The sequence below is a fragment of the Dermacentor albipictus genome, chromosome 7 (assembly GCF_038994185.2).
Source record: "Dermacentor albipictus isolate Rhodes 1998 colony chromosome 7, USDA_Dalb.pri_finalv2, whole genome shotgun sequence".
In the NCBI taxonomy this organism is placed as follows: domain Eukaryota; kingdom Metazoa; phylum Arthropoda; class Arachnida; order Ixodida; family Ixodidae; genus Dermacentor; species Dermacentor albipictus.
Window position 1 is genome coordinate 46,402,075 of NC_091827.1, and position 27,438 is coordinate 46,429,512.

The 27,438-nt window shown below is 46.0% G+C and overlaps 1 long non-coding RNA gene across 1 annotated transcript in view; it reads left to right on the forward strand.

Moving 5' to 3' along the window:
• The window catches only part of LOC139047405 (uncharacterized), a 28,651-nt gene extending 5,233 nt beyond the window's left edge, over nucleotides 1-23,418 (forward strand). Inside the window, exons 2-3 of the long non-coding RNA XR_011507144.1 lie at nucleotides 11,293-11,441; nucleotides 23,263-23,418. This is a non-coding gene — a long non-coding RNA (uncharacterized lncRNA). The remainder of the gene's footprint in view (nucleotides 1-11,292; nucleotides 11,442-23,262) is intronic.
• Nucleotides 23,419-27,438: the final 4,020 nt, after the last annotated feature.

Genomic DNA, 27,438 nt, shown 5'->3' on the forward strand with positions numbered 1-27,438 from the left:
TCAATGAGGGTTTCAGGATTATTACCTTTTCCCCAACTTCAAGGCGTCGCGTGCGGGTCGTCCTGTCATAGTAATGATCAGCATTGCTTGTGCCTTCCCCATTTCCTGCTCATCAATTATCGTGGTTGGGCTTACATTCAATAACTTTCTGCTGCATTCCGCCTCGCGAGACATTTCAGGCTCCGCTGCTTTCCTGACCTTTTCCTTAGCTGGTGCACTTTCCGCATTATCCCGTATAGGGCTGTCCTCTTCGGTACTGGTTGACGAATCATCCGTCAAGCCTGTTTCCTCCACCCATGGACATTCGTACACTGCCTTGGCTGCGAGCTCCCTTGCTTTGGAACGAGTTATGGCTTACACTATCCCTTCGCTAAACCCGATTCCCTTGCGCTGTAGCAAATCCTCTGATTTGTTAGAAAACAAGTACGGATACTGCGGCGGGAGATGTGCTGAGATGGCGGCTTTAGTGTCCAGTACTGCAAAAGGGCCTTCGATACGAATCTTGGCCACAGGGAGACAAACACTGGAGGCCTCTACAGCTTGCCTTATCGAAGCACGACGCATGCACTACGTCCATCGTGGATGCCGAGTCGCGAAAACACTCAACACGGTTTGCCGTTTACCACGAGGTCTCGAATGTATGGTTCTAGCAAGTTCAGATTGTCTGCGTTACTACTTAGTGACATCAATACTAGTTTGGGATTTCTGCACCCCATAGAGATATGGCCCGTTTGCTGGTAGACTGCCACGTGACGCTCCCTCCTATTGTATCTCTTTAGCCATGGACTGCACCCTCACGCTCCGTCCATTCGGCTCTACCGTGTTGTCACTGCAGCATTCGTCTCCCACCGCTGACACGAGTGTCGCACGCTAGTAAATTTGCGTTCCTGTTGAGGATAAGTGTGTGTGAAGCATACAATGGACTGGGAGGAACGGATTGTAAGTGTCAAGCTACTTATATCTAGTCATTTCCGATTGCGCTTTTTCCCTTGCTCTCAAATCATGCCCCACCGAGGTGCAACTCCTGCAACACCGCTGCCGGCGTTCTTCAGCGCGCCAGCGTTATTACATGCCTGGTAACAACGCTGCACGACTCCATTCATTCCGCGCAACAGCAGCTGTACGACCTGCTTTGTCGCGCTATGTCGCCGCCACCTAGTGTTACAACACAGCGTGACGACCTGAAGCGCAACGTCTAACCTTGCTACGCTTCGAATGCTGCGTCCGAGTGAAACGGTGTTTTTTTTTAGCTGTGTAAAGCCGGTTATACCTTACTTTGTATGGCACTGTTCAAGCCTCAGAACTCGAGCTGCAGTTGCAGAAGTGTAGCTTCTGTGTCTGCCGCATGTTGGCAAATCTCGAGGTCCACAAAACGCCGCAATGCTTACCACAAAGCAGTACTGGTATCTTCCACGTGTTTGCTAGACGGACACCGAAAGATCTTTTCTTTTTTCCCTTTTGGTAAAAGGGCCTAAGCTATTTACGGAAAGCTTTATAAGTCTTTTGCGATATCATGCTTTTCGCAATATTTCAAGCAGCCATTAGGCGAAATATCCTGCTATCACCAAGGGTATTAGTGGGGGCTGCGTAAGCTATCCTGTGTTGACGAAGATGTATCGTTTGCCTTCATTAGCAGTGCGAAGTGCCTATTCGCCAGTTCCAATATTGTCTTCGCAACCATCAAACGGTGGTGATGTAAACATATTTATAACATGTGCCTTTTTCTCTAAGAAGAACCCCTCGAGCCCTCTTTTGTCCGTTTCATGAATGTCTCGTATGCGCCCGGCAAGAGCCCCTCGAAACCTTAAAAAAGATGCATGAAATGTCATGTAGTAGTATGATGGGCAAAATGCCACTAAATTCTGCTGAAAAGTCTCTTCAACTCTATGGAAACCGTTAGGCCTCCTGAATAACACATTTAATTTTCAAAATCCCTAAAGCTCTTGTCACTTCATTCAACGTGTATGTATGTTCAATGTCCTCTTCATCATGAGTTCATTCGGTAAATTCCATAGAAGGTACTCGTTGAAACAACATATTGAATGATTCAAAAAAAAAAGAACATGAAGTTTTACTAGGCGAGCACCTAATCCTTAACCAAGAAATGACAAATACTTGCCTGATAGAAAATGCGTGATAAGTTAGCACGATATGTTATACATTCCAGATTTCATTACACTAAAGTGCTATTGATGAAATTTTGCATAAAAAATGTGTGCGCTGCCTGGCTTGTCCTGACAGTTGAGAATATAAAACAAACCACTACATGCAAGCGGTGAATAGAGCGATTGGAATCATTGCGTCATGGCACGGAACAGCAGGAGCCAATAAATATGCGGTAATCAGCGCATTAGCAAAGCTAAACCAAACAGCCTATTTTGCATACAGGATTTATCGGGAGGCATCCATAAACATTTCACATCGAACCACTAGTGCCGTAAATACCGTGAACGCGGCATCGGTGTCCGTGCTCGGCATACCTTAATTCACTTGCGCTTCTGATTATTTCCTTTAACCGGAACATGAGGCCTAGGGAAATTTAGCTAGTAAGCCAGCTGTAATAGCATGATCGATGCATCAGGCAATACAGAAGACACGTAATTCTTTTTGGCACCCAACGTCCTTAAAAAAGATCCAGGGGTGTCATTGCTCAAACCGCGGCGAATCGAGAAACATGCTATAGCATTATCTCTGATATCTTTGCAATCGTAACTACCCACACAGCTTACTTTCGAGTTTTTGTGTAGAGCAAAGGAGCCATTACCCGATCATGCAAGTATAGCTTGTGCAGATGGCGCTCTTGTCCTACCAGGCGTGATGCAAGCGGAGCTGAAGTCTGAGTAAGCCTCCCGCGGCGTGTTCAGAGAGAGAGAGGCATAGCTCCACAATGCATTTGTCCATCCGAGCCATTAGGTCGTGGTTTGAGAGAGCTCACTATCCCATTTAGGTATAAATAATCGAACTCAAAAGTTGTGTTAGTACCGATCTGTGTGAGGGGCTACAAGCGTGCAATACGCTGGAAAGATTTCACGCCTGCTAGGCTTGGCACACAGATAACTGCGTAATCTGGAACGTTTCCTGTGGCAAGTCTGATCACGTTTCTCTGAATTAATGAACAAAGCACAGACACGGTACGTTTATTCCGGCCCCATGGTGCGTTTCTTTCCGCTGCATGCGTGGTGGGCCTGCAACCAGAAGGCAGATGTGCTGCTCTTATCTCGCCGCGAACAGGCTGGCTGAGCCTAGACGTAGGGCTAAATTTCTCCTACCCGTTTGAAGGCCGATAACTGTCACTTCGCTCAGCCCGTCTGAGACTGCCGTACATCACTGCCACGGCAAATTTGGCGTGCCTTCCCGCGCCACCAATCATAGAGAGTTTAATTATTGTCCGGCGACCGAACTTTACACGTTTGTGCGTTACTATTCGCGTCGTTCTTTTTGGTGGATTCGTCTTTTCGAATCATGCCTTCTTCTCTTCCCGGACAGCTGCAACTGGTGCCGTGTTTGCAATCTTTAGTTCGACGCATTGCACAGTTCATTCGCGTTATTTTATTGTCATCACTCTGCCATTCCATCTTCGCGAACCCTGTAGTTCCGTCATCCACAGCGTGTAAAACTGTAGGCGCCAGAAATTCGCTTCACAAACAGTTCGGCTCGGCTCGTTCCCGTAGAAATAATTAGCAGGGCGCATTCGACAAAGAGTATGCTACATTGGGAGTGATTTGCGAAAAAAATTATCCGTTTTCTTGGGGGGGATACGATATTGCTGATAACAACAAAGGTGTTTGCCATGCAAGCTTTTGACCTGATTACCTGGCATAAAGGGCTGACTTCGAAGTATTCGGTGGGACGTTGCGAAAATAAGCATCGACGGATGACAGGCAGCCGGAGTAGAGAGAGACTATAGAAAGGCACTGTTTGCAGCAAGTGAGTGAGTGAGTGAGTGAGTGAGTGAGTGAGTGAGTGAGTGAGTGAGTGAGTGAGTGAGTGAAAATTTATTAGGTCCAGCAAAGCGCGATAAAACGCGCACCCGGTTAATCCCATGGCGGGACCGACAGGTCTAGCCTGCCGGCCCGATCGCGGGCACACTGGAGGGCCAGGATTTGGTCTTCAAAGACGGGAGCTCACAGGAACACGTCCCACTCTTCCTTGGTGAACTTTGGGCCCAGCAATACGATAAAGGCGCTAACATTTCACAAATCAGAAGCTCCGAAGAGAACAAGAAGTTGAGTGAATCCCGCGTAAGAGACAATTGCCATGGGAGCGATGTTTACTCGCGGCATATTTTGATTGGTGGGAAATATAAGATATCACCATAAATTCTTATCGCGTCGACACCAATTCTGCGAAATTAGGTTTTGAACAGTCCAGCCTGAATAATGAAAACAAAGGATAAATTCATTTGCGAAGGCGTTTGTATTACACTTTCCCCTCTTTCTTCCTGGTCCAGTAGTGAAGTTATGGCACATATGAGTCATTATAATGTTTATTACCGCGTATATATATTATTACTGTTTCTGATTTCTAGCTTCTATAAGAGAAAACCCCTGAACACTTGCCTTCGGTCGTAGCCAGTTTTCGCGCCCACCACTACAACTAAGCACGAATCTTCTTTAGAGCTGTCCTTTTCGCACAAACAGGCGAACGATGGCAAAGCACGCTCTAAAGGGAGTGAGTTCAGGAATTGACCTTTGTTCGGACAGAGAACATCATGGCTCTCAGCGAAAGTATTCTCTATTCGAACCGAGATTTTGTAAACGTAATTTTTAATATGCCGTATTCTCACTGTATAGATATATTTAGACTTCATTGCTTGTGTTCCCTGTGCATATGTCGATAATCATGGTTAACTCCTTTTTACGCTCTTCATGTTTCTTATTTATTATTTTTCTTATTTATTTCTCTTCCTCGAATTCTTTTGTCTATCACATTTGCATTTTCGTACATACTGCATTGTGCATTGCATATTTAAGAGCACCTGTACAAATGCTGTGAAGCTGTTCCTGGGCGCTATAAACATTTTATTTATTTACTATGTCCTCATTATTATTATTATTATTATTATTATTATTATTATTATTATTATTATTATTATTATTAACAACGTTTGTAGAAATGCAAGTGCAAGCATGCAGAGAGGAAAAAAGTGAAAATATCAGGCTAGCACTAAATCACGCAAAGGGGCAAAATGCCTGCCAGCTCTCCAGGAAGCGGAGAGTGGGAGAGGGAGGAGAGAGAAAGGAGATAGCCAGACACACCACCAATATGATGAAGGCCTCCATCGACAGATGTACGCGGCAGGTAAAGAAGACGGCAGTTCCCCAGGGGGAAATCCGCGCTGTGCAAGTAACGCAGGACAGTACAGTAATCAATTATACGAAAGTGTTTCAGCAAACACATCATCGTCTTAACGACGTCCTTTTTTTCTGCGAGCGCTCGGACACCAAGGCACAACCAACTCTGTAGGAGAGTGCCCGCGCAGTGAGGCGACAATCGGAAGCGAACACACACACAAAAAAAATTCAGACTATCCAGCGAGACCTACTGGTCGAAGTGCAGCGCATGGAGTATCATCGAGATCACACAGACCTTCTTGACAGCCGCAGCTTTTGTGGATGCATAACTAGAGGTCCTTCGACCAGGCCGTTCAGTTGCATAGGTAGATATCGTTTGTTGCTGAAACAGGATCGCCACGTATATACGGCTATTCGACCTAATCCACTCGATTGTTCGCGCTTAATTTTAGCACATTGCCGGAAATTTTATTTGGTTTAATTCATTAACACACTTATGCGAATAACTTGCTTGTTTTTTCGAGAATAAAGTCGATGCGCTCATTGTTGGCAACTACGCGTCTCAAAACGTGTCGATTCCGCCGAAACTGAACGGTGACGCCATCTCTCGGGGCTACAGTGAACACGGTGTGTCTGCCGTAGCGAGGACGGCTGGCGCCGCCGTCGTCATGTGGTGAAATATTTTTTATGCGAAGCATATTACTAGAGCTCAACCCAGCTTCCCAGGCGCGGCGGTGTCGCCTTCAATACCATGCGACACCGTGACGTCACGACAGAGGAGAAACGGGGCTCCAACTCGCGCCGTCGCTCGCGGCGTCGCCTTCAAGGCTGACCACGTGACACCGTGACGTCACGACAGAGGAGAAACGGGGCTCCAACTCGCGCCGTCGCTCGCGGCGTCGCCTTCAAGGCAGACCACGTGACACCGTGACGTCACGACAGAGGAGAAACGGGGCTCCAACTCGCGCCGTCGCTCGCGGCATCGCGGCGGTATATAAGCAGCTGCGCTTGCCTCTACTAGACACTCACGAGGTGAGATGCCTCCTGCAGACAGAGTTGCTCGTTGGAATGAGAAGCGAAGGTTGCGGCGTGCTACAGAGACTGTTTCTAGGTGGCTTTGCTACGGCGCAGCGACTACGCGCTCTGCATCGGACGCGGTGAGCGTCGAGCAACGCAGCGTTCGGCGCGACAACGAAATGTGCGCCTGAGCAAGCGCCGCACGCCTGAGCCGACGCCGACGACACCGGCTTTTCTGCGACACGAGCTCCTTAACGCTGTCGCGTTAAAATAAAGGCTAGTATGCTTCGCATCCTGGGCTTAACCTTAGCTAAGCCACAGCCATTTTTTAAAGGCGTAGCTGCACATAATGCGCACATCGAACCTATTCTGGACGAAAGACCAAGCGATTCCCACTAGCGTGTTAACAAACACGTCCCATTACAAAATTCAAGCTCTCTAGGAATTTGAGCTTGGGCGAGCGAGAATTTAGCTCTAGGAAGCCAGCATACCTGGTATTCCTACTTATTCACCCCTTTGTATCTGCGAATATATCCTCCGGCAAGTGAGGGAAACCCCATGACATTTAATTTTACTTACATTATTATAAATACTACCCATACTTTTGTTGTCAGTGTCACTTCGCTTTAGTCTGCTGAGGGCAGCGCAGGAGTTGGAAGCCATGACAACTTTCGCTGAGGTTAGCTTCCCTTGTGAGTGTTTTATAGCACTATCAATGACTGCCTGCTCCGCACTGGTTAGTGGGCGTGGATGCAGCTCACGAACACCTGCCGGATTTCAGTTGATGGGGCGGAATAAACATGTAGATCTCTACTGAGTAGCCGCAGTCTGGCAGCTTGAACCATGTGCTGCTAGTAACAAACATATACATCATCTCATACCCACAGGTCCGCTTCGCGTATTACCAAGCCACTCACAGATAGTCGCAAGTTCTCTATTGAGATGCTCCCTTCATCGGCCAAATAAGTGGGTAAGGGATCCTTCATTCGCTGATTGGATATCACGTTTACTCAATTTTGAAAACAAGGACTTCTTTAGCGACTTCAAATTGAATTGGGGTTCGCAAGATCTAGGTATCTGGCCACGACTTTCTGACGGTTTTGAGGGGCTCTTGCCCGACGCATACGAGACATTCATGAAATGGAGAAAAGAGGGCTCGAAGGGCTCTTAGAGAAAAAGGCATATGTTATAAACATGCTCACATCGCCATCGTTTGATGGTTGCGAAGACAATATTTGAACTAGATTATGTCTTCTTGCCATTGCTAGTGGAACCGAAGAACACATCTTCGTCAACCTAAGGATAGCTTACGCTGCCCCCACAAATTCCCTCGATGATTGCAGGATATCTTGTCTAGTGACTGCTTGAAATATTGCGAAAAGCATGATATCGCAAAAGAATTGTGAATCTTCCCGTAAATAGCTTGGGCCCTTTTATGAAAAGGAAAGAAAAAAAAGATCTTTCAATGCAAGTCTTGCAAACACGTGATAGATACCTGTACTGCTTTATGGCTAGCATTGCGGCGTTTTGTGGACCTCGAGATTCGCCAACATACGGCAGCCACAGGAGCTACACTTCTGCAGCTGCAGCTCGAGTTCTGAGGCTTGAGCAGCGCCATACAAAGTAAAGTATAACCGGCTTTACCAAGCTAAAAAAAACCGCCGTTTCACTCGGACGAAGCATTCGAAGCGTAGCTAGGTTAGACGTTGCGCTTGAGGTCGTCACGCTGTGTTGTAACACTAGGTGGCGGCGACATAGCGCGACAAGCCAGGTCGTACAGCTGCTGTTGCGCAGAATGAATGGAGTCGTGCAGCGTTCTTACCAGGCGTGTAATAACGCTGGTGTGATGGAGAACGCCGGCAGCGGTGTTGCACGAGTTGCACTTCGGTGGTGCATGAGATGAGACCGAGGGAAAAAGCGCAAGAGGAAATGAATAGATATAAGTAGCTTGACATTTACAATCTGTTCCTCTCAGTCCATTGTATGCGTTACAGTTCGTCACACATACTTATCCTCAACAGAAACGCAAATTTATTAGCGTGCGACGCTCGTGTGAGCGGTGGGAGATGAATGCTGCAGTGGCAACACGGTAGAGCCGAATGGACGGAGCGTGAGGGTGCAGTCCATGGCTGAAGTGATACAATAGGAGGGAGCCTCACGTGGCAGTCTGCCAGCGAATGGGTCATATCTCCGTGGGGTGCAGAAATCCCAAACTAGTATTGATGTGACTAAGTAGTAACGCAGAAAATATGAACTTGCTAGAACCATAGATTCGAGACCTCGTGGTAAACAGCAAACCGTGTAGAGTGCTTTCGCGACTCGGCAGCCGACTCGGCCACTCGCGGAAACACCACTAGCCGCTCGCCCTGGCCACAACGCAGTCAGTCCAGTTCGCCTACACTTCGGCGTCCCTTGTCCCCGTCCTACACGGGCCGCTTCACGGAAAACTGAGCAATGCAACCCCCGGAGGTGAGACTGCATTGACGACTCGGACTGAAAGGCCTCTGCTGATCTATGCTGTTCAACCGAACCTTCTTGAAATTTTCGTTGATGATGTATCCGCTCAAGCCCTCATTAATAATGGCGCTCAGGTGTCGATGATGCGGTCAGATCTTCGTAGCTGTCTCTGTAAATTCCTGACACCTGGCGAGTCTCCTGCCGTCCGAGTAGCTAATGGCAGTACAACAGCCGTGATGGGAATGTGGGCCACCCGTGTTAGCTATGCCTGTCGTCCAGTGTTGGTCCTCTTCAATGTACCGGCCGAGTGTCCACACAAAGTGATTCTCGGAGTAGACTTTCTGAGTGCCCATTCAGCACTTATCGACTGAGCAACCAGCACCCTTTGCCTTGAGCTGCCCCACTACTTTGCCCACCCGACCAACGCCCACAAGTCCCAACTTCTTTACTAATACTAAATATTCACTCTAATACTCCATTTCCGCAACTTCCAAATAGTAAAAGAATCCTTAGAGACTATAAGAGAGCTAACTCTGAATCAATAAATGAGCCAAGTCCATTTCTTAAGATATTCTTGAGTGATTTTGAACATCTTACTGTGCAGTCAAACCAGAATATATTTTTGACAGAGGTAAATCACTCCATCAAAAAGCACATCCCAACCCGTACTATACCTTACAACGCGCACGCGCCTAGGTACAACAATCATTTAAAGCGGCTATCCAACAAAAAATAAGACTATCATTCTGCAATGCAATCAACCACTGACTCATGTTAGAAAGCCTACACATTAGCATCATGCGCCTATGTAGCCACACTCAAATGCGCGCAAGAAACATTCTTATCAACCACATTACCATGTACGTTGACAACTAACGTACAAAAATTCTGGCGCGTCATACATCCTCCTTCCAAAAATTCTATCCCTCTTAACAATTGGTCTGGAAACCCTCTTCCCAAAAATTTATGCGCAACTTTTCTGAAAGATACCTTTGTTGAAAATTTCTCGTGCACTACAGATATTGAACTACCTAGCTGTCTTGAGTGACTAACTTCCTAACTGTCTTCAGTGAATGCTGAAGCTCCCAGTGGTATTTGACTAATAGATTCAACGAAGATACATTCGTCACCTGGCTTTGGTAACATGAGTGATAATTTTCTGAAAAACACCTGCTCTTGTAATTTCATTATATTAACTAAAGTATTCCAACAATCGCTAAACACACATACAGTTCTGTTAGAATGAAAGAAGGACAATTATTCTTTTGCACAAATCCGGCGGCAAATCATCACCTACCAATTATGATGAAACGGCACCTGCTTCAAACTACTAGAACAAATCTTCACTAACCTTGCGGATTTTCTTGCGTCGAATTCATTTTTTTCGCCATCACAACCCTGATATAAAAATCATTCTCATACGAATCGCAAGTATTAACGTTTACTCAAAGACTGCACCAAATATTAGACCAGTCTTCTTTTGCCGATTTCATCTGCATAGACTTTTCGAAAGCCTTTGACAAAGTGTGCCATATACACTTGCTTTATAAATTAAGCAAGTTAAACATTGATCATAGTGTTCTAAAATGGATAGAGTCACTTCTCGTTAACCATTCCCAGTTCGTGACAGCTAATGGTCATAATTCACCGCATAGCGACTTTCAATCTTGTGTGCCACAAGGCTCCGTCCTGGGATCTTTCTTATTCGGTATCTATGTTGATCCCTTACCTTCAGCAATTACTTATGACGTTCACTTACTTGGAGATGAATGTCTCATCTTGAGATAAATACCTAACGAGCACGAAATTACCCTGCTTTTAGGCGGACCGTCATAACGATAGCAATTGGTGCCGATTGTGGTGAATGGAACTTAAGGTTAACAAGTATAAATTTATGAGAGCATCCCGGTCTAACGATAACCTTACTGTGTACCACCTGAATAAAGTTGCTTTAGAAACGACATGTAAATGTAAGTACTGAGGCACGCATATAAAATGTAAATTATTGTGGAATGATCACGTCGAATACCTAATTAACCAAGCCAGCCGCTTGCTCGAGCAGCCAGTAACGCACCAATATTGCGTTTATTTGCGGGTTACTTTGACATTTGCAAAAACTTTCATGTAGCACGTATTGAGCAACAGAAAGCTGTATCAGGAGATCATGTTGCTCCACAAATCTGTCATTGACATTTTTAATCTAACTATAACTTTTGGGAAGTTGAATAATTAGAGACCTCCAAATGTGTAGTAAGGCGGAATGCAAGAAAATAATATGAGTATCTCCAAGTGACGGCGGATAACAATACTTTGGTGCTGTCCAGCTGTGTGACATTTGCAAATTTTTAAATCTGTATACATAATAGTTCGGACACCCGGTATACATATATATATATATATATATATATATATATATATATATATATATATATATATATATATATATATACAGAAGCTGTTTATAAACTATAATTCCTTATGATGTGACACTGACACATTTGTAAAATGTACCGGCTGTTTTCAGTTCCATCACGGTAGAGCGAGGGCTGCCGGCAGCTTCGTCGGGCTGGTGGCGTTCCCAGCGGCTATTGCACTCGTCGTGGCTGGCACCGTCAAGGAGTGCCTCTCAAAGTTCGGCTCCGCTTGGGCCCACTACGAATTGTTGGTGGTGTAGTAAGTGAATGCCAATTTTTCCATTTCCGTTTTCATAGCTACTTGTTTGCAAAGACTCTCTTTACTTTCTCGAAATATAAATCTTAGATAGAGAAAGGAATAAGTCTGCGTACAATAATGGTGAGCGTCAATGGGAGCGAATAGCCGAGTGATTCGTGCTAGGTATTTCCTTTAATTAGAAGTTGATGAGGGCAGTCGTTCATGAGCACTACACCAAAATTTTGAATTGTTCAGGCACTCGGAGCTGTCACAGTGCAGTGCACGCCTCACCGAGCTATACTAGTTATGTTCAGTATCACAACTGTCGTGTGAGAGCACATGGCCATTGCATCAGCACCTTTTGGCTGCAAAGGTTTGACAACCGACCATCAGCAGCCGACCACCGCAAACACGGATAAAAGAGCCAAAGAACGATGGCTATTCACATATTAAAAAAAGATCACTTGCGTGGTTATATTCTTGTCGCCCTTATCTGATGTTGACGTAACATAATTTGTGATTTATCTTTTATTTTTACACACACGCGTGAACTTTGTATAAAACAGTTCTTAAAGAAGAATACAATCAAATGCACTTCACAGAACTTGTAGGTCAGTGGAGCATACCATAGGGGTATCATATAAGCAGGTAGAGGTGTACTTAGTCTCCTTGATCCCACAGGAGTTGCAGTAACTTAAACAAAGAACAAAGGCAACACTCCGCTGGCAGCTGTGATCCCTCGTGTGCTCTATGCCAACACTAAACCCACACCCCTACATCGTGCTCGCTGCAGCTTTGCTTCCTTATGGACGCCGCTGAATGTGCACGTGGTTGTATTCATAGGCTGCCGAAGTTTTTTTTTTACTCATGTCTCCACTGAATGTAAGCGCGAGCTTGTACAGCAGATGCGAATTGTAGTTTTGAGCAAACTAAGGTTTTGTAGAGTGCTAGTTTTGTAGACGTCGGAACACTAGAAAAATTACGATCAAGATATCCTAACATGCGATTAGCATTAACATGCATATCCCATGACAGATCGTTATATATGGGAAGGATAAGGTATTTGTTAGCGATAAAGTATGTTGCCACTTTTGGAAACCACGTTTCTGTTCAAAAGCAGCGAATTTCGTTTTTTTATTATTTTAAGAATCTACAGACATTCAGAATTGCGCTGCTGCAAAAATTATCTCTTTATCTGGTTCTGTCGAAAGCTATGATGTTTCTGCAAGTGCCGGCAGACCTCTCTAAAACTAAAAGTTACATTTTGTGAAAATGAAACCTACATTTAAAATTTTAAAAGGAACTTACGTTTGTGCACAAATACGCAGGATACTTTTTAATGAATTTGTGACGACGTATTCTTAAGGTTGATAGGATTGAGCAATGGTGATCGTAATCATTTCGTTATTCAAATTGAACACATTGCCATGCGGGTCGCACGACGTGACATCGTGTTTACACTGCAGCGACGCGTTGTACTGCCATTTAAAGCTATTGTTTCATCACTTCAGTGACCTACATTGTTGCCTTACATCACACAACAAGTTGTGGCTAAGTTACGAGTGAAACAAATGCCGAAACGCAAGTTCTACGGCAATCGGCGCAAGACGAACTACTCTATGAAGTGTGAAGTGAATGTTGCTGTTTCCGCAAGTGAAGTGAAACTGGGCCAGCTGCAGGAAAACGTTTAAGTGCCACCGGAAGTGTTGAGGTACAGGGGAAGAGTTTTGTAGATGTCGAAATTCTTTTCTCAGTTTTGTCGTCGCTGGCGTGCCCGGAATGCAAAAACATTTCACTGAAGCTTGAGGAGCGCTCGCGCCAAGGGGTATATATATATATATATATATATATATATATATATATGGCTGAGTAGTTCACGCTGGCCCCGGTAATCAATTGAAGAAAAAGAGTACGAGGTACGTTGAACAAGCACAGTGTATTTGACTGACGTTTTGGCTGGCGCGCCAGCCTTTGTCAAAGTGACTTTGACTTTGGCAAAGGCTGGTCCACCAGCCGAAACGTCAGTCAAATATACTGTGCTTATTGAACGTATGTCGTACTCTATTTCGTCATTATTTATATATATATATATATATATATATATAATTAAATCCCGGTCCCCCGAGAAAGACGATTCGTAACACCGGTAATTCAGACGAAACTTCGTGTTCATCTGCTGAACCTGATAATGACTTGAACAATATTTCCGGAATGCTGACAGAACTATTGGCTGGGCAAAAAACGATCGCTCGAGGCATCGCTGACATCGAGGTTTTTCAGCAAACTGTTAACAAGCGTTTTGACGCTCTGGAATCCCGTGTGGCCGCTCTCGAAAAAACTAGCGCTGATCCTAAAGTCTCATATGACCATTCTGGTTCTGACGTACGCTCAGGCTGTTTCGGAACTAATTAAAAAAAATGATGACCTTGAAAATTGCTCGAGACGCAACAATATAATTTAGCATGGACTTGGTGAACACAATGCCGAAAACACAGATACGCTTTTGTCTAATGTACACCAATTTTTCACAGAGAAACTTCAAATTGAATGCCCGCCCATCGAACGTTGTCACAGAATTGGCACCAAACGTGAAGGTAGATCGCGCCCAGTTATATTACGAGTACTAGACTTTCGGAACAAAGTAGAAATAATGAAAATTGTCTCAAAGCTGAAAGGAACAAACTTTTACATAACTGAAGATTACTCGGCTAATGTACGTGCCATTCGCAAAAAGCTATGGGCAGCAACCTCTTCTTGTCGTGACCATGGCTCTGTGGTGAGGTTGCGTTATGACCACGTCTTTATAAATGGTGTCCGCTAAGGTGGAATGATGCAGCTAATGCCCTAGTTGACGATTCAGGTCTCGCTGTAAACACCGTAGTGAATAATTCGAGCCTTTCTGACAACACTCTCCCGGCCACGTCATCTCCACCTTGACAAATTCGCGACTCTTACAAGCTTACTTTCTTGAATTTGAATGCAAGAAGTCTAGTAAATAGGTTCCCGCTGTTTCTTTCCTTGGTAGCCTCCTATTCCCCTCATTTCATTGGTACGTGTCACTGAAACATGGCTTCAAGATCACATATATGACTCTGAAATCACTCCACCCGGCTATGTAGCTGTTCGATCAGACCGCAAAACTGGTAGGGGAGGCGGTGTCGCCATTTTTTTAAAATCGGATTTAAAGTTTTCAGTTATCTGTCCTCCAGCAGATCTTGAGTCTGTTTGGTGTAAATTATACCTAGGCAAAAAAACAATCATAGTCTCTGTTTTATACCATCCACCTGCCTCCTCACCTGATAACATTTTTCTGCTCGCTGATTACATCAACACGCACAGTTTTCATGCATCTAGCTTAATTCTAATGGGAGACTTTAACACACCAGATATTCACTGGCCCTCACTATCGCATCACAGCTGTTTAGGTAGCGAACTAATTAACTTTTCTTTATCTTTTGGGCTTACACAAGTAGTCAATGGCGCAACACGACAAAACACAGTTCTTAACCTGGTGTTCATTATTTCAGACCTTGTTGATAAGCTGTCTGAGTGTGAAATTACTGACGGCATTTGAGATCACAGGGCAGTGTTCATATCGCTAAACTGCACAGTTTGTAAACCACGTGCCGAAATTCAAACTTTTTTAGACTTTAATCGCTCTGACGACACGTCTATTCTTGATGTCTTATCAGAACGTTTTGAATCGTTTTGCACACTTAGTAAAGACTGTGACATGAATACATTAGTTCGCCAATTTGAAAACATTATAAAGCTGTGTATTCAACGCTTTGTTCCGTTAAAAACTAAGAAAAAAAAATCGTGCCCTCCCTTTGATGACTAGAGAAATCTTGCAGTTATCACGCCGCGTTAGAAGGCTGAGACGCTCAAAACGTAGTAATGACCCTGATGCAATTGCTAGATTCACCTCTGCCAAAGAGGAACTAAATTTGAAAATGAATACGGCCAAAGATTTTTTCTTTCATATCGAGCTGCCAGGTTTACTAAGAAATAATCCTCGGAAGTTCTGGCGTTCTGTCATGCCTACTACTGAAGCTTCATCTTCATTCACTATCAATGATGAAACTATAAATGATCCTGCACGCATCTCCAATGCATTCAATGAATATTTCCATTCGGTGTACGCAAATGATTCTCATGTCTGCCCTGCTTTTGATAATGACTCAGATTTTTCTATTTCCGACATTTCCGTTGATGTTAATGGCGTTCTTAATTTGATTCTAAATTTAGACACAAAAACGTCTAGTGGCTCCGACGGTATTCCTAATTCCTTTTTACTTCGCTATTCACAATGGACATCACGCTATCTTGAAATTATATTCAATGAGTCTCTAGATACAGGAATCGTTCCTTCATCGTGGAAACTTGCAAGAGTAATACCCTTGTACAAAACAGGCAGGAAGACAGACATAACGAATTACAGGCCCATTTCTTGAACTTCCCAATTGTGCAAAATGCTGGAACATATTATTTACAAACACATAATAGATTTTCTGGAGTCCAGCACCATTCTAACTAATGTTCAGCACGGCTTTAGACGTGGTTTCATTACTATCACGCAGTTAACCGACTTCACCCATGACATCGCTTATCAGTTGGATCTCGGTAAACAGATTGATGCTATCTTCATTGATTTTTCTAAAGCTTTCGATTCATTACTTCATTCTCACCTCTTGCAAAAATTAAATGCAATACTAAAAAATTCCCATATGGTCAATTGGATCGCTAGTTTCCTTTCTAACCGGTCCCAATGCGTCGACTTTAGTTCTGCAAGGTCATCCATACTTGAAGTAGGCTCCGGGGTTGCTCAAGGATCCGTCCTAAGTCCTTTATTGTTTTTAGTTTATGTCAATGACCTCCCAAAACATGTTTCCTCTAATATTCGTCTTTATGCCGACGATTGCGTCTTATACGACGTGATTGATTCCCCGAATAGTTTTCAGCGATTAAAGGATTCCTTTATCTCTTTCAGTGCTTGGTGTGAAAAATGGAAAATGAACATTAATTAAAAAAAACGGTTGTTTTGTCCTTCACGAAAAGAGCAGCACCTGTAATTGCGACATATTCATTGAATGGGTCTTCTTTAACCAGAGTTCGACAATACACATACCTTGGCGTAACATTTACTCACAATCTCTCATGGACTACACACATTGACCAAACATGTTCAAAGGCCCTAAAACAGCTTGGATACCTACGTCGTACTATGCAAAAGGCTCTGAAAGCAACAAAACTTCTAATGTATAAAACTGTCTTCGGTGCACACCAGCAGTCCACGTGCTTCGTCGGTGCGCTGAATGTACTCCCCGACGTCAGGAGCTACCTTGGCGAGCTGATCGACGTCTTCACACGGAATCATTACGTCTAGCATAGTTTGAACAGCTCGACCATAAACGAGGCAGAACGACATGAATCGTGCAGTTACCTGCGTGCCAGAGGTCTACGCAAACATTACGTATGGCAGGATTTCATCGCACGTTTTGTGCGGCACATCCACGTACATAGATATCATGTCTGTCGGTGTTTTGTTTAGTCTTTCAGTCAAGCCGTTAGTCTGGGGGGTGGTATGCCGTGGTTTCGATGAATCGAATCGTGTAACTCAATTTGAAAATGACGTCCAGAAGTTTCGCCGTAAAAACTTTCCTTCGGTCAGTGATGATGAATGACAGTGCGCCATGCACCATGTAATGCATAAAAAACTCGGCAACTTGAGAAGCTGTACGGCATGGTAGTGCCTTTATCTCAGCGTAACGCGTCAAGTAATCAGTTGCGACAATGTTCCAATTATTGTCGGAAGAAGACAAGGGAAATGGTCCAAGACCGTCTAATACAATTTGATCAAACGCCGTACGCGGAGGGTCCATGGGTTGTAGAAGGCCTGCAGGTTTGAAGGATGGTGACTTGCGGCGCTCGCATTCATGGCATCCTTTCACATAGCGTTTGACGCATGCAATCAGTCTAGGCCAGTAGTACAGTTGCCGTACCTTGTCCAGAGTCCTTGAGTAGCACACGTGGCCAGATATCGGCTCGTCGTGGCAGGCTAATAGGATGTCGTCTCGAAGGGCTTCAGGTACTACTAGAAGATGTGGTTTGTCCCCGGCACCTGTGCCTTTGTATCAGATGCGCTCTCGTAGGCAAAATGATGACAGCCTTCGTGAAATAGGGCGAGGAATGGACGCCATGCCGCCTTCTATGTGATCGATGATTGGCCTTAATTCAGCGTCCGATCGCTGTTTAGTGAGTTGATCCGGCACGCTGAAGGCTCTCAGGTAGTCGTTATCGTCTTCCTCGCCAGGATTCTGAGATTCAACAGGTGCTCGTGATAGTGTGTCAGCATCTTCATGTCGTCTGCCTGACCCATACAACGATGGTGATGTTAAATTCCTGTAGTCGCACACTCCAACGTGTCACTCATTCAGAATGGTATCGGAGCTTGGTCAACAAGCACAAAGAATGACCTGTAACCACTTTAAATGGCCGCCCGTAGAGATACGGTCTAAACTTTGTAGTAGCACAAAAAACCGCGAGGCACTCCTTCTCTTCGGTGGAATAATTGGACTCTGCGTGTGACAGAGTGCGGCTCGCGTAGGCGATAACTCGTTCAGTGCCGTCTTGCCGTTGCACCAGGATGGCTCCGAGACGGATATTGCTGGCGTCAGTGCGCACTTATGTGTCAGCATCCTCATGAAAATGACCGAGCACCGGAGGAAAAGACAAACGACGTTGTAGCTTCGCAAAGGTTGTCTGCTCTTCATTAGTCCAGAGTAATGGTACTTCGTCACGCGTAACGCGAAATAGCGGCTCTGCAATCTTCGAAAAGTTTTGAATGAAGTGTTGATACTATGCATACCAGCACAAAAATAGTCGGACAGCTTTCTTGCCTTTTGGAGCTAGGAATGGAGCTTCGGCACCACTCTTCTCGAGATCAGGCCGACCACCTGGTGCGCTCACTACTTGACCAATTAACTCTGGCTTGAGTGTAATATCAGTCAATCGAGTGGCTTGGAGTACATTCTGAAGGCGTCGAGGGTGCTCGCCAAATGTTTCCGAGAAAACAACGACATCATCGAGATAGACGAGGCAGCCTTTCTATTTGAGGTCAGCGAGAATGGTATCCATCATTCGCTGGAATGTGGCTAGAGTGCAACAGAGGCCGAAAGGGGGTACTCTAATCTTGTGAACCTCGTCCGGAGTCAGAAAAGCAGTTTTCTCCCGGTCCCGCTTGTCTACTTCAATTTGCCAGTAGCCACATTTCAAAATCGATAGAGGAGAAATAATTCGCACGCCTCAGCCTGTCCACAGAATCGTCGACACGAGGTAACCAGCAGACGTCATTCTTTGTGAAGCTGTTTAGCTTCCAGTAGTGCACATTTAACTGATGCGTGCCATTTTCTTTAACAAGAAGGACTGGCGATGACCAGGGACTGCACGAAAGCTGTATTACGCCGTCTTGAAGTGTTACCTTCACCTGTGTATGAATCGCATGTCGTTCCGTCGGGGAAACACAATAAGGCTTTTGCCGTATGGGGGGCACGTTGTCATAGGTGATGATGTGGTGTGTTGTAATCGATGTTTGCGTATCTTCGACGACCATGCAAATCAAGAGTGGAAGTCGAGTTATAACTCGCGCAGGAGTTTTGTTTTCTTCAGGAATCATTGTACTAAAGTCGACGTTGCATTGACGTACTTCGACAGTGCCGATTGCCTCAGAAACAAAACACACAGTTTCATCGGCGATCAAGTTGGTGTAGACGATTACAGTACCGGGGAAAAGGTGCCGATGTTCGTAGCTGAAGTTCCTCACAAGAACCTCACAGTGGCCATCATGGAGATTATTAAGGCTTCTTGCTACGCAAACACCTTGAGAAAGCAGGAGCGAGCGATTGCTTTATGTGACCGCTTCATCGTGTAAGAGTCTGTCACATGCCACATGAACCACGACACTTGCATGCAGTTGTATCGTGGCAGCGTCGTCGATGACACTAAAAGATGGTCGAGGGTGGATGGTGTTGTTGGTCGTCGCTGTGGCGCGCTTTGTCGAGAAAGTGATGAAGTGTTGTTGGATGTTGATGATAGCTCCGTGCTGCCTGAGAAAGTCTGTGCCGATGATTACGTCTCGCGAACGCTGATCAAGAATGATCAACCTGGCAACAAAGGTAGAGCCGCGAACCTGCATTCGTGCCGTGCACATGCCGAGTGGTGTGACGATGTGCCCTCCAGCTGTACGGACCGACGTTTGATTCCAAGGCGTCGTCACTTTCTTCAGAAGTGTGGTCAGTTTATCGCTGATTATAGACTAATCCGCTCTAGTGTCCACTAAATCAGTCAACTCACGACCGTCTAGCAGTACAGGAATATCCAAGGAAACTCTTCTTCCGTAATCCGCAGGTACTGTCATCGTCGATGCATCGTGCGTCCGCGTACGTGTCAGTAGGACACGTTGAGTACGTCAAAACTGAGCGGCTCGGTCCCCGAAGGCCGTTGTGGTTAGTTTTCCGGCGCGGGCTGGGCGACCGACCCTGCAACACACTGGAATACGTATGGCGAGCCGAAGAAAACCGTCGCAACGAAAGGGAGCGTGACTGGTGTCGAGCTGATGGGGATCCGCGCTTCTGGGCAACGTATTCTTGAATTTGAGGAGGACGCTGGCCGAACCTAGGTAGCGGTGACTTTGCTGAGAATCCCAGTAGCCTGAGCTCTCGATAGGAGCACTGCCGGTAGGCAAGCCCAGCTTCGCCACAGTTAAAGCAAAGGGGAGCGCGATCAGGCGATCACACGTATGAGTTCTTTCGGGCTTGTCAGTGATCCTGGTAACCCGAGGCTACTTGGAGGAGCTGTAGCATCGCCAGGCACGCGTCGCGAAGCAGGGAGGCACGAGGGGCTGGTTGCTTCCAAGCTTGCGAATATTCCATATGGGGGCTGTCAGTTCTTAGCGGTCAAACTTCTGTGTTGGAGGGTGGTTCTCTTAGCGCATGCTGGACTGCGTCACGGAGAGCGCTGGACAAAGAGCTGAGCGTTGTCTTTGAGGGTAGTTCTTCGCGGACTACGGAACGAATGAGCAATCAAAAGAAATTGACGTGGCTCCCGAGAGCCCCGAATGAGTCCGTAGGTGAGGCAGCGTTCACTTGGCGCTCGTATGATGGTGCACGCTGCCAAAGAGTCTGTTTCATAGTGACAGCCTCGGAAAGAAAATCTGACATGGTCTTGGAAGAAATGTGCACGGGACTGCCGAACAGCTGCTTTTTCACTCCGCGCATCAGCTACCCCACCTTCCTTTCTTCCGACATGCTGCGGTAGGTTCGTCAAAAGCGACGCTTCATGACCTCGACATACATTACGACATCTTCATTTGGCATTTCTATACGTTACTGGAGATCACTCTCAGCTCGCTCTCTGCGGTCTGGGCTCGCATACGTCTCAAGAAGCCAGCGTTTGAATCCTGCGCATGAAGTGAGGGCATCTGCACAGTTCTCATACCAAACACGTGCGTCATCGTTAAGACTGAAACATACGTTTTCAGTTTGTCTGCGTCATCTCACTTCTTGAACGCGGCAACACGTTAATAGTATACCAGCCAATTTTCAACGTCTTCATGTATGGCGCCGTTGAAGGGATTCGACGTTCGCGGATTGAGTAGCGTACAGTGAATCGGCGTTGTGTCTTCCGAACCGGTTGGGGTGGTCTGAGCTACCATTTTCCCTGGGAGGAGTCCAAACTCAGGGGCCTGTCCACAGACCCTCCTGCTGGCGCGGTGTACAGCATCACCACCCGTACGTGGCGGGAGCTACTGCTGTTCGGAGGGGTTTGGTGCATCGATTAGATTACGCCGCACCTCTACCATTTTGTCACGCACGAAACGTCACGCCACCCAGTTTGTCAGGTGTTCGGTCGGGGCTGTGTATGAAATTCCCCTGACGTGTGGAAAAGTTTACATTGGCCATACGGGCCGTTGTATAAATGGACGACCAAGGGAACATAAGCTTTCTATGGTTAACGAAAAAGAGTCAAATTTGGCCTTACACTGCTGCGCATGCCCTTTGGCTATGCCTCATAAAGCATGCCAGCCTTTGCTGGCTAGAACCAAAATCTTAAGGCACAGTCGTAACCAGGTAGCACGTGAACTCGCAGAGGCTTTTTACATTGATAAGTCAGGTGATGAATGCGTAAGCGGTTCTAGTATCAATTTGCATAAGAAAGAGAAAACGTTCTTGGCATGTGCGCTTAGGCAATGATTGAATAAGAATCTAGGTATATATATATATATTTATGTTCTTTCTGAATAAAATCAGTCGCGAGTTTGCACCCGTCCATGTCCTTACTCGTCTGTGTCTTTTTTAGCGCAATTCCCTTCCTTAAGTACTTTCACTTTTTGTCGTTTCTTTATTAGGTCCTTTGTTAGATCGCAGAGCTTGTCTGCTGGTTGCCTTGGTGCCTTTCCTCCGACTTCACTTGCTGCCACTGAAACCAGCCTCGCTACGGTTTTATTCATCGACTCCATGTCATCTTCATCTCTCTGTTCTAAGGCTGCACATTTGTTTGCAAGCACCAGCCTGAATGTGTCTGCTTTTACCATTACTGCCTCAAAGTTGACCTGTTTCTTCTTGACCAAATTAGCTCTTTCTCTCTTCAACTTGAGGTGAATCCTAGACCTCACTAACCTATGATCCCTGCACTTTACCCTACCTAACACTTATCCTGCCCTTTGATGGGATCGCGGAAAGTATGAAAATCAATTTCATTTCTTGCTTCACGATTAGGACTTTTTCCAGGTTCACTTTCTTTTGCTACGCTTCCTGAACAAGGTGTTCAATATTCCTAGCTTAGTCCTTTCTGCGAATTCTACCAGCACCTCTCCTCTAGCATTCCTAGAATCGACGCCTTAGTTGCCGATTGCTTGTTCACTAGCCTGCTTTTCCCTACTTTTGCATTGAAGTCGCCCATTACTACAGTATACTGAGTTTGCATTTTTGTCATCGCAAATTCAACATATTCATAAAACTGATCTACTTCACCATCATCGTCACTGGATGTTGGAACGTCGTACGACCTTTGATCTGTATCTCTCATCAAGTTTGATTACGACTACTGCTACCCTCTCACTAACGCTGTAGAATTTGCCAGTGTTGCCCGCTACATCCTTATGGATTAGGAATCCTACCTCGTATTGTTTCTTATCTGGGGACCTCTATAGCAGAGAACATGGCCTTTAGTCAGCCCTGTATAAACCTCTCCAGTTCTTCTAATCTCGCTTAGGCCAATTATATCCGAAACAATATCTGATATTCATAATGGCAAAGCCTATAGCGCAATTGAAAAAAAACAGGGATGTGACAGTTAAACAGGATTGCGCTGTCCGGTTTCTTTGTCACATCCCTGCTTTTTTAAAAAATTTGCTGAAGGCTTTGCTATTATGAGTAAACCGTAACAATTAGCCCAAGAATCAGCCTTGTTGGATAGCTGATAGTTACCCAAAGAGTTCTGTAAGCTAGGTGCACTCGACAGAGTTCGACTGTTAAAAGTTGCCAGGTTCAGTGCTCATTCATACAAAGTAGCGGTATTATACATGGCTTTCAAATAAACCATTAGGATGCGAGTAGAACCATTGCAAAACCCCCGTAAACAATCTAAAGTATTCACATAAAATATAAATGTATCAATCAAATTCGCCCTCTTTGAATTTTCTAGGCCATGCAGTTTACGAAATTGCCATATCTGTTCTTGGTGCAGAGCGTGCTCTCAATAGCATTAATTGGCAATGAGGCTTGAATGAGATTCATTGTTTTTTTGAAAAACAATGCTTAATTTTTTTCTTCTTTTCTTTCAGGCCATCGAGCTTTTGTAACGGCCGAGCTCCTCATGGCGAGCTTGCACTCCTTGGCGGATGCTGTAGTGATGTTTTACATTTATTTTTGACACGGTCAAGTTTTTTTTTTTTGAAATAAAGGGGGTTGATGTTGGGGTTTGTTTTCACATGGGATAAGTGCGGTGTTTTGAATGTGCACTCGCAGTACGACTGATAAACACGACAAAGAGTGAAGGAACTGAAAGCGCAGCAAGCAACCGACATAGCCATCGATGCCGTTTGCTTCAGAGTATATTGGAGGTTGGAATGCGCAATAGTTTGACGATACACACAGAAGAGACACACACCACAGAGTGCTACCGCCCTCCCCACTGAGTATCTTCCTGTATTTATTCCACTGACAAGGGAATAAAACGATAGTTGCAAGTAGCGCTCTGTGGTGTGTGTCTCTTCTGTGTGTATCGTCAAACTATTGCGCATTCCAACCTCCAATATGCTATACCAACACGCCCAGTCGTCAACCTTGGCTTGCTTCAGAGACACGGAGTCGAAGCTTTCAAACGCATCGTGCCAAAATACGTGTTGCTGGCTGTAGATACATCGATTCACGTTGAAGCGCTGAAAGTAATATCGAAACAAAAGATGATAAGGTTGCTCCCTGGAGTTCACTGTAGCTGACACCACTCCGAAGAGTGAACCGCTGGCACGGCTTGCGCGACCTCGTTTTTCGGGGCGAAGAATTCGATAATCGCGACAAGCTCTGCGCTGTCGCTTTCGGCATGTCCAGTGACGGACATGAGGCAAACATCGCAGCGAGAACAACGGGACAGAGAGAACAAACAGGTCGCCGAGCGTCCATAAAAAAAAGAACATAACGAAAAGAAAAACAGTATTTTCCTGATATGCGACACTTCCTTTCCAAAAAGTCGTGCGCGATATCCATAATAGAAAAGAACCATTTGTACTATACCACAATTCTAAAACGTCGCATGGACATATATGGAAGCGTACGAGTTTTGATACAGCATATACTTTATGATCATGTAGGATTGCGGCCAAAAGGCAAGGAGCAAGTTTCCGACGTATTTTCGGAGTCCGCTGATTGACGTTGGCCGGCTTTCGTGCTTTGATGGCCATTTCGGTCGTGGGTTCAGAAGGGTTTGGGTGCGAGCTAGGTGACATGGATCATTCATATTTAAAACAGCGCCAAAAAACACGGACAAGGGAGGACACAGGACGAGCGCTGTCCGGACACAGGACCGCCCTCGTCCTGTGTCCTCCCTTGCCCGTGTTTTTTGGCACTGTTTTATATATGAATGGTCGTGGGTTCTCTGATCTGGCATGGATAGATTTCGATTCCGGCATCGAGTGAGTGCCTCTCCCAGGGTCACATTGTCCTTAACAATGACGGCCGACGCCGACACCGACGATCCGTTAGAAACTTGTTCTGTGTGGTTGGGGCACTGTGGGCACAGGACACGTAAAGCAACATTTTTTTTCAATAACGATCCAGTATCCATAGGGAAAGCCTACTGAGACGACACATTTCAAGAGAAACTGAAGCTGTACAAGGTATTTTGCAAATGGTTTTACTGCCTGTGATATTATATTCTCGGACTAGCTAACTGCGAAAAAAAATTTTGAAACAGATTCCTTATTGCAGGAGTTAAGCCTACACGCACACGTACAACTTCTAAAGGGGGACTAACTCGAATTCGTAAATTAGTTTAGGCTGAGGAAGTGCTCTCTCGAAAGTGTATTTTCATTAATTGCGCCGCAATAGGTCAGCGACTAGGAGAAAATAAAGTTAGAAGTTCCATTCTTCCTTAACTTTGTGCTGAAACCCAAGCACCAAAACATTAGTGTGGCATCGCGGTTTTCGAAGTATATTTAAGAAGAAAGCCTTAAGTGAATCGTTGCATGATGGCCTTGAAAAAAAGAAAGACGTGTTCCAGTGGACTGGTAAAAAAAAACAAAAAACAATGACGTGGCCTTCTCTGTGCAAGTGGCGGGTGGAAAGGGGAATGAACGCTGCGCATAGACAGAAAAACAAGTGTCGCGTCGCTGACGTCACGCGACGGCGGCGGCGGCAGCGGTTGCGGCAGTTGTGGCGACAGCCTACTGCGAAGCGAGAGAGTCGGCGGTGGAGCACGCTTGCACGGAGGCCTACACTGCAAAATAATTTACAACCAAAAATTGAGAAAGGGTGTAAAGGGGTCTATAACTCACACCCTTAGGGTGTTACTTATGTACCGGACACCCTAAGGGTGTGAGTTATACAGATTTACGCAATTTTTAAATTTTAAGGGTGTAAATTATTTTACAGTGTATAGCAGATTGCGCGGTAGTCCGCGGAAGCACGCTACGGTTCCAAGCCAGTAACGACGTGCGACATGCGAAGCGGCGGGAGCAAGGCCTTCGACGTCGAGTGCTGCTTTCCGCTGCTGAGAGGATACAACCTGTGTGTGTTCCGCTTGTGTTACTCATTTGTAAAATATACTGGCGACAAGCATGTTGCACCTTTAGGTAGTGCATTAGGCGCTCGCATGTGTGTCGTTGAGAGAGAGAGAAAAACTTTATTTTCATGTTCGGTGGTAACGTGGAAAGGCCCTCAGTCCAGAGCCTCGCTTGCGGCCTTCTTCAGTGCAGCACTGATAAACGCCGCAAGGTACCGTTGGTCGTCGGCGCTGGCTGCTTCTGTCAGCCACCCGGCATGGGGTTTAGGGGAAAGATTTGTGGGGGCAGGAAGGGGAGGTGGGGGTGGTCCACAGGACCAGAGGATATGGGATGTGTTCGGGTGTTCGCCACAGTATCGGCAGGGTGGAGGATCTTCAGGTAAGAGGCCGCGGAGGAGGTGCATTCGCGCTGGTGTAGGGAGTGTTTCAGTCTGGGCCTGACGAATCAGTACACCCTGTTCACGGGTGAGCACTTTGCTGAGTTTGGGGAACTTGCGTCTTGCCTCTTGATATGGCCGCAGAAGCAGGGGAGCCCACCTTTTCGTCTGGGCTGGTCGCGGAATGCAGGGTGCCTGGTTCAAAGTCTCGCAGGCGAGCTGATTAGCTCTTTCATTTCCCGGCAGTCCGTCGTGACCAGGTATCCAGATGATTTCTAGAGGACCCTGAAGGTGCTCTTGAATAAATGTCGAAGTGTGGGCAGGGAGATCGTTGTGCAACAATTTCCTGCAAGCCGCCATGGAGTCGGTAAATATGATTCTTGGGTAGGCTGAGTTACTAGGGGGCATGTGTTTGATCGCAGTTGCGATGGCTGTCAGTTCCGCTAAGGTCGGATCTGTCTCCGAGAGTACCTCCGTATGCACAGTTTGGAGGTCGTTATTCACGACTGCTATAGCGGAGCCCCGTGCACCAACGCTAGCATCAGCGTACAAGTATATGCCGTCAGGGTGTCTTGCCGTGTACCTCTTGAAGTAGGCCACTCGCTGTCGTCGCCTCTCCTTGCCTCGTTCTGGATTCATGTGGCGTGGCAGTGGAGCTATGGTTAGAAGTTCGCGTTGTTTCGGGGGTAGTGGGCGCGTGTTCAGAAGGGGCGCAGCTTCTGGATGATGGCCGATGCTGTGGAGGATGTGCGTACCTTGACACGTGCGCTGCAAACGCAGTTCTTGGCGACGACGATGAATGCTGACTAGTTCCGCCACCGTGTTATGGCAACCGATGTCAAGTAGGAGCTTAGTGCTGGCACTAAACGGGATGCCGATGGCCAGCTTTGTCGCCTTCCTGATGAGCGCATCAAGGCGATTGATATCTTGCTTGCGGAGATTGGTATAGGGCAGGTGATAGCGCAGGCGCGACATAATTAGTGCGTTTCTTAGTTGAAGCATATCCGCCTCTTTCACTCCATTTTCTCGGTTGGAGACCCTACGCATCATGTGCAGCACCTGTTCTCCTTGTCTGAGCAGGTGATGCACCGTCGCAGCGGGACCTCCATCTTTCTGGATGTGGAGACCGAGTACCTTAATACATTTGGGTTGGGAAATGGGCACGCCTTCGTTTACAATTTGTATGGTGGGCGGTCTCCATCTTTTGTGATGGACCAGTAGCAACTCAGATTTTTCCGGCGCACATCTAAGGCCAATAGTTTGAGCGGCCTCATGCACCCTGTTCATAGCTTGTTGGAGAGTTTCTTGGATATGCCCTGGCGAACCCGTGTTGATCCAGATGGTGATATCATCTGCGTAGATCG